The sequence below is a fragment of the Pholcus phalangioides genome, unplaced genomic scaffold (assembly GCF_987345545.1).
Source record: "Pholcus phalangioides strain wild (caught in Gottingen) unplaced genomic scaffold, Ppha-v1.0 ptg000024l_1, whole genome shotgun sequence".
Lineage (NCBI taxonomy): Eukaryota > Metazoa > Arthropoda > Arachnida > Araneae > Pholcidae > Pholcus > Pholcus phalangioides.
Window position 1 is genome coordinate 21,675,259 of NW_028301616.1, and position 9,866 is coordinate 21,685,124.

A 9,866-nucleotide genomic window follows, 5' to 3' on the forward strand; every position below is an offset into this window, starting at 1 on the left:
TATTGTTTCTTTATGTATAAATAATGGTTTCATTGTATTCATAGATGTTTTCAACCGTCTAGCCTTGGGCAATTCAAACACTGCATTCTATATGTATATAAAATGCAGTATATTCTATATATATATAGAATGCGGTTTTTTTTACCAGCTATATGCATAGCTGATAAAAAAAAAACGTCCCCGCGATTTTGTACAGAAAAATTCGAAAACCGCCCGGGGTTGGAGGGTTAATCAGCAAATTGAGATTTTAATCATATAAAGGTTTTGCATATTAAATTCTTTGTGCAAGAACTTGTGATGCTGCATTCACATTTCGAGCAGCTTCCTTAGATATTTTTACATTGCTTCTTCCCTCTTTGCTGGTTTTAGTGATGGACGACGCCACCTACTTACACATCTCTAGACCAGGGCTTGACATTCAAATGAAAATTCAAGCGCTAGTGAAATAAATATCATGATAGCCAAGTCCATCGCTTTTCCAGAAGAAAAGGTCAATCGTTTTACCTTTTTTTTTTGTTCTCTGTGATCTTTCTCTAAATTGGCAGATACACCACACTGGTGGTCAGCTGAGGTTGGGTTTCTGTGGTTCCCAACTTCTGAGGCACGAATGCAAGTAGACCTCTCCGTTAAAAAGTCTCGTCACAGAGAGCAACAGGCCTACAACAGTACTATTCAATCATTACTCGAGCCTGGAAGTTCAAGCGAAATGCCATGCCTATTTTTGAGATTTTGCTGCCATAAATGCCTATTTCGACAGTGCTTTATTTCATTCTCGTAAATTTTAGAGGCCATTTCCTGTAGAAAAAGATATTTTTAGCATTGAGAACTACAAAAAAATTTTTTTTTCTAAAATCTTCAACCCTGAAGCCCCGATTACATAGGAAATAAATTATCCTGGGAAGCTACTGGTAACAGGTGATTTTCGTTACAACCTGTTTACATGGCATTTAGTTTATGCCGGTATTCCCCACTTGTTTTCGAAGTCATCACTGATTACATAGGTTAAACAGAAATGGTTGGCTCAAGATGGCTGTAGGAGCTAACAGCAATTTTTGCGACACAAAGAATTATGGGAGAGGAGGTCGAAGTCACCACCATTATTCCGCAACAAAGATGGGACTCTTTTGACAGATCTCAGTCCCTCCCCCAATCCCATGAGGAAAAAAAATTGCCATGCCGGTAATAATCACCAAAGCTACCCCCCTCCCGAATCTTACACATCTAAACGGGGCTTATGCACTAATTCTCACCAGAAAGCCTTCCTTCTCGCAGCGCTCTTTAGACACAAATAGGCACAAGTGCCTGAGAAATAGGAAAATGGGTGTTAAGCATAGAAGCGACAAAAACTTCATCTCTGCCATACGTAGCTTTCAGATAGCAATCAAAATAGTCGAATTTGCATCAAAAATGTGAGTTCCAGGCAAAAGAAACCCATGTATAGAATAAGAAAAGCTGAGAATAAATTAGAAGTTTGTTACTTCACATATGTTGCATAGCATTGCAGTTGAATAGCTGACCGGTGACTATCCTAATAGCCCATTGGTTGACATCATTTAGTTGTAACAGGACGGGATGGGAGCTGACAGGGCTTTAGCGCTAGAAGCTATGTTTATATTAATTTTTTTTACAACATAGATAAATTGCAAACAATCATGGCAAGTTATTTCCGTTAAACAAACATCATGTCTAGAATTTAAGAGATTCTCTAAAATCGACGTAGGCCAACTGAATGCAAAGCTCAATGGCTAAAAAATTTTAGGAAAGTGTCATTATTATGAAAATGTTTCTTTTAAATAATTCCATTTGAAAACGTTATGTTTTTGAGATAGTTCTTTGATTTCAGTTAGCACTATTTTTTTCACGCCCCCCCCTATACGTTAGAGGTTCCTTGTGAATATATTAACAAGGGGATATGTCTGCCTTTTTTCTACGTTAACTAATTGCATATCTATTCAATTGAACTCAGACCTAACCTTGAATGACCGCAAACACTTTTTCTTTGGCATGATAATACCAAAGTAAATACACTAATAATAATACAGTTATTATAATCTATTGGAACTGTAGATTGAGTTAATGCAGCCAGGATTTTAGCCAGTTTTCAAAGCCTTAATAACTAGCTTTCAGTTACGTTTTACCATTGATTATAAATGTCTATTTTGACCATTTTCAGTGCCTAAATTTCCAGGCTCTAACCCTTACACTTCACTCACAATTTTGAAATGACATCAGAAAGGAGGACGGTTGGTAACCCTAACTAAGGTACTCACATGCGCACTTCCAGCATAACTCAATGTGCAGTAAATTGCTTATGGCAGTAGAGTTGTCAAGGAAACAGTTATTTTCCAGATACTATGCTGAAGTAAACTCGGAAAGAAAAGTTATCATGTGTCCGCCGGGACTCGAACCCAGGCCCTCTTACATACTGGGCAAGCATGCTACCATCTACACCACTGGAGACATGACCCTGCCTTCCTTATTAGTGGTGTAGATGGTATCATGCGTGCCCGATATGCAAGAGGGCCTGGGTTCGAGTCCCGGCGGAGACATGATGACTTTTCTTTTCCAGTTCACCTCAGCATAGTATCCGGAAAATAACTGTTTCCTTGATATCTCGGGCTGAGAAAAAAGCCATCTATCTCAGACTAGAGTTGTGTTCAGTTAGAAAGAAAAATATACATTGGTGTAATTACTTTCTGGAAATTTACATTATCCTAGGAGTTGACAAACTCTGCTGTAGGGCAGGGCTGGACAAATTGCAGGCGTCAGGTTGCCATAGCAACTAAGACATCAGTATTGGCTCCTAAAATTTTCTAAACGTGGTTGCTAAATTGGAGCAATTCAAGGCTGGACAAATCCCAGCCGCAGGTTGCCGTGGCAACAAAGAAATTGGTATGGGTGCCGAAAATTTTCTATGTGATTACTAAATGAAATCTGAGGACAATACAAAATTTTTGGAATTTCATGCTTGGCCCCTAAGCAATTGGGATGGTGCCAAAAGTGATTTTTTAAGCCCTGCTCTAGAGTAGTATTTTTGTCTTGTAACATTATCTTGGATTGTCTGATCCAAGATAATGTTATGAGACATAAATATTATAGCTGTACCTTCAGCTTCGGAAACGAAAGTTAATCCACTAGCGCCAAGTCTGGTGAGTATGGGAGGGTGGTGTAGCGTAGTTACATTGTTTTTGTTAAAACTGATGAATTACTTGTTTGCATGAAAGTTTGGTTGCACACACAGATGGTTTTCTCTTCCCCCTTACCACCAAACCATGAAACTCGTGCCATAGCTGCCAACGTGTGAGAATGAAAATTAGGGGGGGGGGATCTAAATTTCTGTACAAAAATAATTATAGAAGGAATTTTTGAAAACAATGTAGGAAATTTTCATAAAAAAAGTGATATTGTAAGGACTTTCCCCCTTTGCAAAAATGTAACACCGTGCAAACCTTTTCCAATTGTCACCAATCATTACCAACCAACAGGTTAAATTACCTGTCTCATTACTATGCCCTAATCAAATCTCGCCAACATAAAAATCGTTATGAGACCTGAAACAGGACATACAGTCAAAGCAGTTACAAGTCATCTTAAAGGCTGAATTGAAGCTGGCTGTTTGGTGAGAGAGAATTTTAATTTGAAGCAATGACAACAGTTTACTTTCCGCTTATGATGTCCTTTCGGGGATAAAAAATGAAAGTGTCTTTTGCTTAGGTAAATTGTTTAGGAATAATTTTTTCCCCCAAAAGTAGGGATTTTTTTTGCAATCACGGTTGAAATTATGGAGGTATAAGAATTTTTAGGGAGTCCGGGAGATGGAGTAGAAATTTCGGAGCTTCCCGGATTTTCTGGGAGATTTGGCAGCTATGTCATGTAGAGCTGTTGCATTCACCGTTTGTACTTCAGAAAAGAATCCTAAGCAAATTAGTTCCCTGCAGTAAATTAACTCAGGTGGATAGCTTCCTTAGATGTTTCAGCCAATTTGGCTGATGTGAGCCTTCATTCTAGAGAGAATGAAGGCAAAACATTTGACTGAGACAAACATTCTGTGTTTGATAAGTTTCGCTAGCTTTTAAAAAAACAATTTTGCTGTGCACCTCCATTCCAGACTGGCTCTTATAATAGCAAACAACACACAACAAGCTATCTTGCTAAGGACTGACTCGACAACAACTCGTGGAATTTGACAGGGCCTGGTTCCTACAGGCTCTGGGCTCTCAAACAAGTTAGGAGGCCTTCATGATGAGGGTCAAAGATATTTAGTTGATCAGAATAAACGAGATTTGTTCAAAAATTACCAGACCATAATTTTTTGCAACTGAAACCAATGAAACTAGAGTTGTGATTTGGTGCACATATGTAGGCAATCCTTGTATGCATGCTTGAATTTTTTCCTGCCTGCAGAAGCTGACAGACTACAGATAAGTGAGGAAGTTCAAGTGAACGCTGTTGCATTTTTAGTTTTTTACGAAATGATATGTATAGGAGTTTCGCACAAAGCTTGGTGATTCCTAAGTGGAAACAATCCGCAAGATTCAACAGGCTTCCAGAAATAAAACAATGGGCACCACACAGATGGAGTGGTACAATCACTTCAAAGATGGCAACACATCAGTGGAGAGAAGCATGTGCTGGTAGCCCCTCAGCATCCAGAAATGAAATTGTCATTGACTAAGTGAGGACTCTGGTGAAGCAGGATCTTTGAATTGCAATCAAAGAACTTGCAGGCGAAGCAAGTATCAGCATTGGATCTATCCATTCTAGTTTAACTGGCGATTTGAACTTCAGGAGAATCTCTTCAAAGTTCATGCTAGAGTTGCTAACAATCGAGCAGAAGCAACTCTGGAGAGTGCACAGGACGTGCTAAAGTATGCATCTCTCACAGCTCAACCATCGCCAAGGAGTAAACTTCACTACATCGATATAACAATAAATCCCTCTACAAAGATATTTTTTGGTCTTTTCTGGAAATGTCTATACTACTCTAATGTTAAACTGCCCCATGTTGATATAGCGATAATTCCCCCCCTCTGCATTTTTTCTTAGTCCGCAAAGTATCGTTATATTGAGGTTTCACTGTATTACCAAAAGGTTCTGTATCACAATTGGCAGCTCCATCATTCAAGTTTTTCGGCCTTAGTGTCAAAAATTCTTTTTTTTTTTGGTGTTCACGATTACTTTCCTCACTCATTGTGGTCGGCCAACTTCTGCAGGCAGGAAAAAATTTTAGCATGCGCACTAGGATCAGCTACATATGTGCATCAAATCACGCCTCCTTAGTTTCATTGGTTCAAGCTTGAAAAATTATGGTCGAATACTTTTTCAACAAACCTCATATGTTATATGAATTTTGGGGTCTTAAAGTTATGGGGGAGAAGCCTTGTGCAAATACAGCACTTGTTGGTGCAGAAATGAGGCCCTACCATTTGATATCCTCCTATAAGGTTTTGCGATGCATATTTCCTTTTGTCACAGATGGCGCTATCTACAGTCTATGTTTATTTTCCAAAAATCTACAGTAATTTCACACAACTATGGTCCAAACGCCCGTGCTCACTAAAACATTGATACTCGAAATGCTAACAACATCTAGTGGACTATTTAATTACTAAAGCAAAGAGCATAGATAGTGTAAAATCGAGATGTGGTTAGGACAACCTCTCTCTGATACTTTCCCACAAATCAGCTGTTACTTAGGGATTATGTTTTTTACGTTATCTAGTCAGCTGCAAATTTTCTCAGCTACTAACTAGCTGTTCTGCACTACATATATTTAATAAACATTTTTACTGAAAATAATTTAAAATAAATTTTTTTATAAAAATAGAGTCCCCAGCACGACCCAACCCACACGGGTGAAGGGCTTATATCCCGGGATGGACAGAGCCTGGGTCTTGTCTGTCGGGGGTGACTCTATATGCTGAGGTCTGATTAATTAATTGATATGAATTGTATTTTTCAAGTGTCTTTTCATAGAAGTTTTAAATATTAATTATACATCTCTTGGTATACAAAGTTGAATAGATGCAAGGCCTCGTATCACAATCATCTGTTTACACAGACGATTCTTCAATGAGTAATGCTGTCAATAAAATTGACTTGGAAAGTTTTTTTTTAATGCTGAATGCAATTTACTTTGTCAATCCAAGTTTTCCTCTGTGAAATATTGATAATTCCTCCTTTTCATTTCCCATTATTTTCAAACTTTTACCTGGCACAGTGGATCCTACTTGGGAACCATATATATACCAAAAAAAATAAAATTTATCCACTAGAAAAAACTTTAAACGCCTATTTCACATACAACAGTCATGACTCTAGTCTCAATTCAAAAAAGAAATCTTCCTTCCAATTGTATTCATTTGCACTTGTCAGGCCACGGATGGACCCCCACCTAAGGAACTTTGGCTATAGAGTCCAGACGTGCCAAGGACCCTGCAATATTAATTTAGACAGATTCTTTGACCATGATTTATCATATTTTATTGATTTATACTCCTGTAATCGGACTTGTTATTCTGTTATGCAAATTTATATATGTACATACATATACTAATTTAATAAAATTCCAGATGCACAAACACCCATCTTTCGGGAACACTTCGATATCTCCTTGTGAGATGGGAAGAGGGGTGTGTCCAGTCCTTCAAATGTACACTTGTCAGACGCAATTCAGAATCTGCTCTCAATATTTTGGAGAAACGCTTGGAATGAAATGACGTGTGAATAATGTAAATTTTTCTTTATGGGAAAGAAATTGGTATAGTTGAACCACTGGAGGGAAGACAAACACAACTGAGAAAAAAAATTCCGCGAAGAAACTTTCATGAAGGAAACTTTGTGAAATTTTAAAAAGCATCTATATTGGGGGAACTTACATGATAACATATAGTGCTATGATTTTCTTCCAAAAATGACTGGTTTTAGATTTTTTTTTCCCTCAAAGTTTTGACAAAAAATCTGCAACAATTTTATCCCTATAAAGGGGAAAAAAAACCCCTTTTATTATTCCATAGAATGTCCCATCTTTCTTTTTTTGCTCTTTCTGTAAAGTTGAAAATTTTTGATGCACAAGGTTTTCATTATAAGGTGACGATATGCTGCTAGTTTGAGTAAATACAAGAGCCCATATTATGTTGAGACTGCTCAGCAAGAAGAAAGTTTGCTGAACTCTAAATGATACTCAATATAACGATAAATCCCTCTGCATTTTCAAGTCTTGTTTCGAAATGGAGTCTTATATTGAGATTTTACTGTATACATTTTTAAATTTACCCAAAAAAAAAATTGTGCTATAAGGATACGTCTCATAGGCAGAAAGAGGTTAAGAAACAGATACAAGTTTATTGACCCAAATTTTCAGTGTCTTGAATTTCATAACACTAAATCGCTATATATAATTTGTTAAAATATCTTCATTGTCCAATCGCTTAACTCATATAATTTCTTTCCTTTTGAATACAAACATCTATTGACAGCCGATTATATTTTATTTAGTAGACACCAACGAATAAGGCAAATACACAAAAAATAAAAGTTCTAATGCATTTCAACACCAATGGGTGCCGTCTTCAGAGGAAAAATTTGACCACTAGTTTCGCTGACCGAGTTTCCCATTTGGGTTGTATACCAAATCTTCACGCTCGGTTGCTCAGCGGAAGAAGTACGTCTGTTCGCTTCAAACGTCGTGGTCAGAATGAAGCTGTGAGCCTGCGTGAGATACTAATGCAGCGTCCTGATTGGTCCATTCGAATTTCCTTGTAATTCCCGCTCAAAATGAATTTAAGCCATGGTGTTGCGATCGGGGGTGTAGATTTATTATCGTTCACTAGTATATTTTTGAAGGCCCGAATATATGTGCCTTCGTAGAAATCTAGAACAACTGTGGACTTTGTGAAAAACTCTCGCTTCTTGAAATTTGTGGCCAAAAAAAACTTTGGTTTCATGCCCCCTAAGGATGCTATACACCAGAATAAACAATGGGGCATTTATTACATTCCATGTGGTGATAGCTCTCTTGGTTATGTAGGACAGACAAGGAGACCCATAAAAGCAAGATTAAATGAACACGCTCGCTGTGTTAAGAATCAGGAATGTGAAAAATCGACCATCGCTGCTCACTGTTGGCAAGGCGGCCACAAATTCAAATTTCAAGAAGCGAGAGTTTTTCACAAAGTCCACAGTTGATCTAGATTTCTACGAAGGCACATATATTCGGGCCTTCGAAAATATACTAGTGAACGATAATAAATCTACACCCCCAATCACACCACCATGGCTTAAATTCATTTTGAGCGGGAATTACAAGAAAATTCGAATGGACCAATCAGATAGCACTATTCCGCAAAGGTCCAATCAGGACGCTGCATTAGTATCTCACGCAGGCTCACAGCTTTATTCTGACCACGACGTTTGAAGTGAACAGACGTACTTCTTCCGCTGAGCAACCGAGCGTGAAGATTTGGTATTCAACCCAAATGGGAAACTGTCAGCGAAACTAGTGGTTAAATTTTTCCTCTGAAGACGGCACCCATTGGTGTTGAAATGCATTAGGACTTTTATTTTTTGTGTATTTGCCTTATTCGTTGGTGTCTTCTAAATATTCTTGGGCAAAGTGGATCAACTCTTTTAAGATAATATTTTAGCAGTTGTCGTTTAATGAATGAGATTTCCTTGGACTAAGAGGTCACGTTTTATTTTGTCCGATATAAATTACTAGTGTTGAAGAAATAATTACTACTCAAACTCATGGCAATACCGACTTGAATATTTAGTTGAGAAAATATACTTTGAGATGTATCTTCACTTTATTTCAATCATTTGCCCTAGCAGGAAAGTAGCAATGACCACTGCTGTTCAGAATGCTGTTTTAGCCATCATTGGATAACTATCAAACTTAAATTTGTAAATTACATTTGAATCTAGTTTATTACAAAACTGCCAAGTTTCCCGAACAAATCTTGTATCCCCCTCCCACAATGAGTATGTATGTAAATTATTCCAAAAGAATTTGCCCAGAAAAAAGTCCTTTGCATATGTTCCAAAAATGTCACATGTAAAAAAAATAGTGAAACCACCTACAATATATTTTTTCAAGCTTTGTGTTAAAATACCTATACACTAATGTTAAAAACTGCTCTCTCTTCATATATAACGATAAAATCCTTCAACTTTTATTCTTGGTCCACAGAGGATGTTGTTAAATCAAAGTTTCACTGTAAATTATTGCCAAATCATGAAATTCTAAACAGAGGAAAAAAATTAAACAGATCAGCCTTTTCTACAGTCGAATAAGAAACCATAAGCCTGGTTCAGTTTGTTAGTCCAGATAAATTTTTTTGTAGGACTGATTTCAATGTAATGACCGTAATTTACCGTTTGGCATTAATTGGCAATGACTAGCACTGTTAACTTTTTGGCAAAGGGAAAATTACTACCAATTATACTTCCATTACTAAAAAAATCCTTTCTACACTTGCAAGGTTTTGAGATCCGCTCAGAAATCTCAATTGTCCTTCTCGAGAGTAGGCAGCTTATATTACATTAATTATCAGCAAAGCAATAAGAGTACAAAGTCTGAAAACAGGTTGAACGTCTGTATTAAAGGAATAAAAACCAGCAATTGAAATGAATAAAGTCTTGACATATTCCAATTTTTATGAACAAATGAGAAACATGCAATGGTAAAAGTTAATTTGTTGCCCCTCTTTTAAAGCTATATAACCTGATAGGTCTCATTAATGATATGTTACATATCCTGCCAAGCCGCCAATGTTTGGCAAGAAATTTAACGCACACTTTCGCTGTGACTGACAGCAGAATGAACACGCATAACCACCCTGAAATTACACTTAAATAGTAATAAA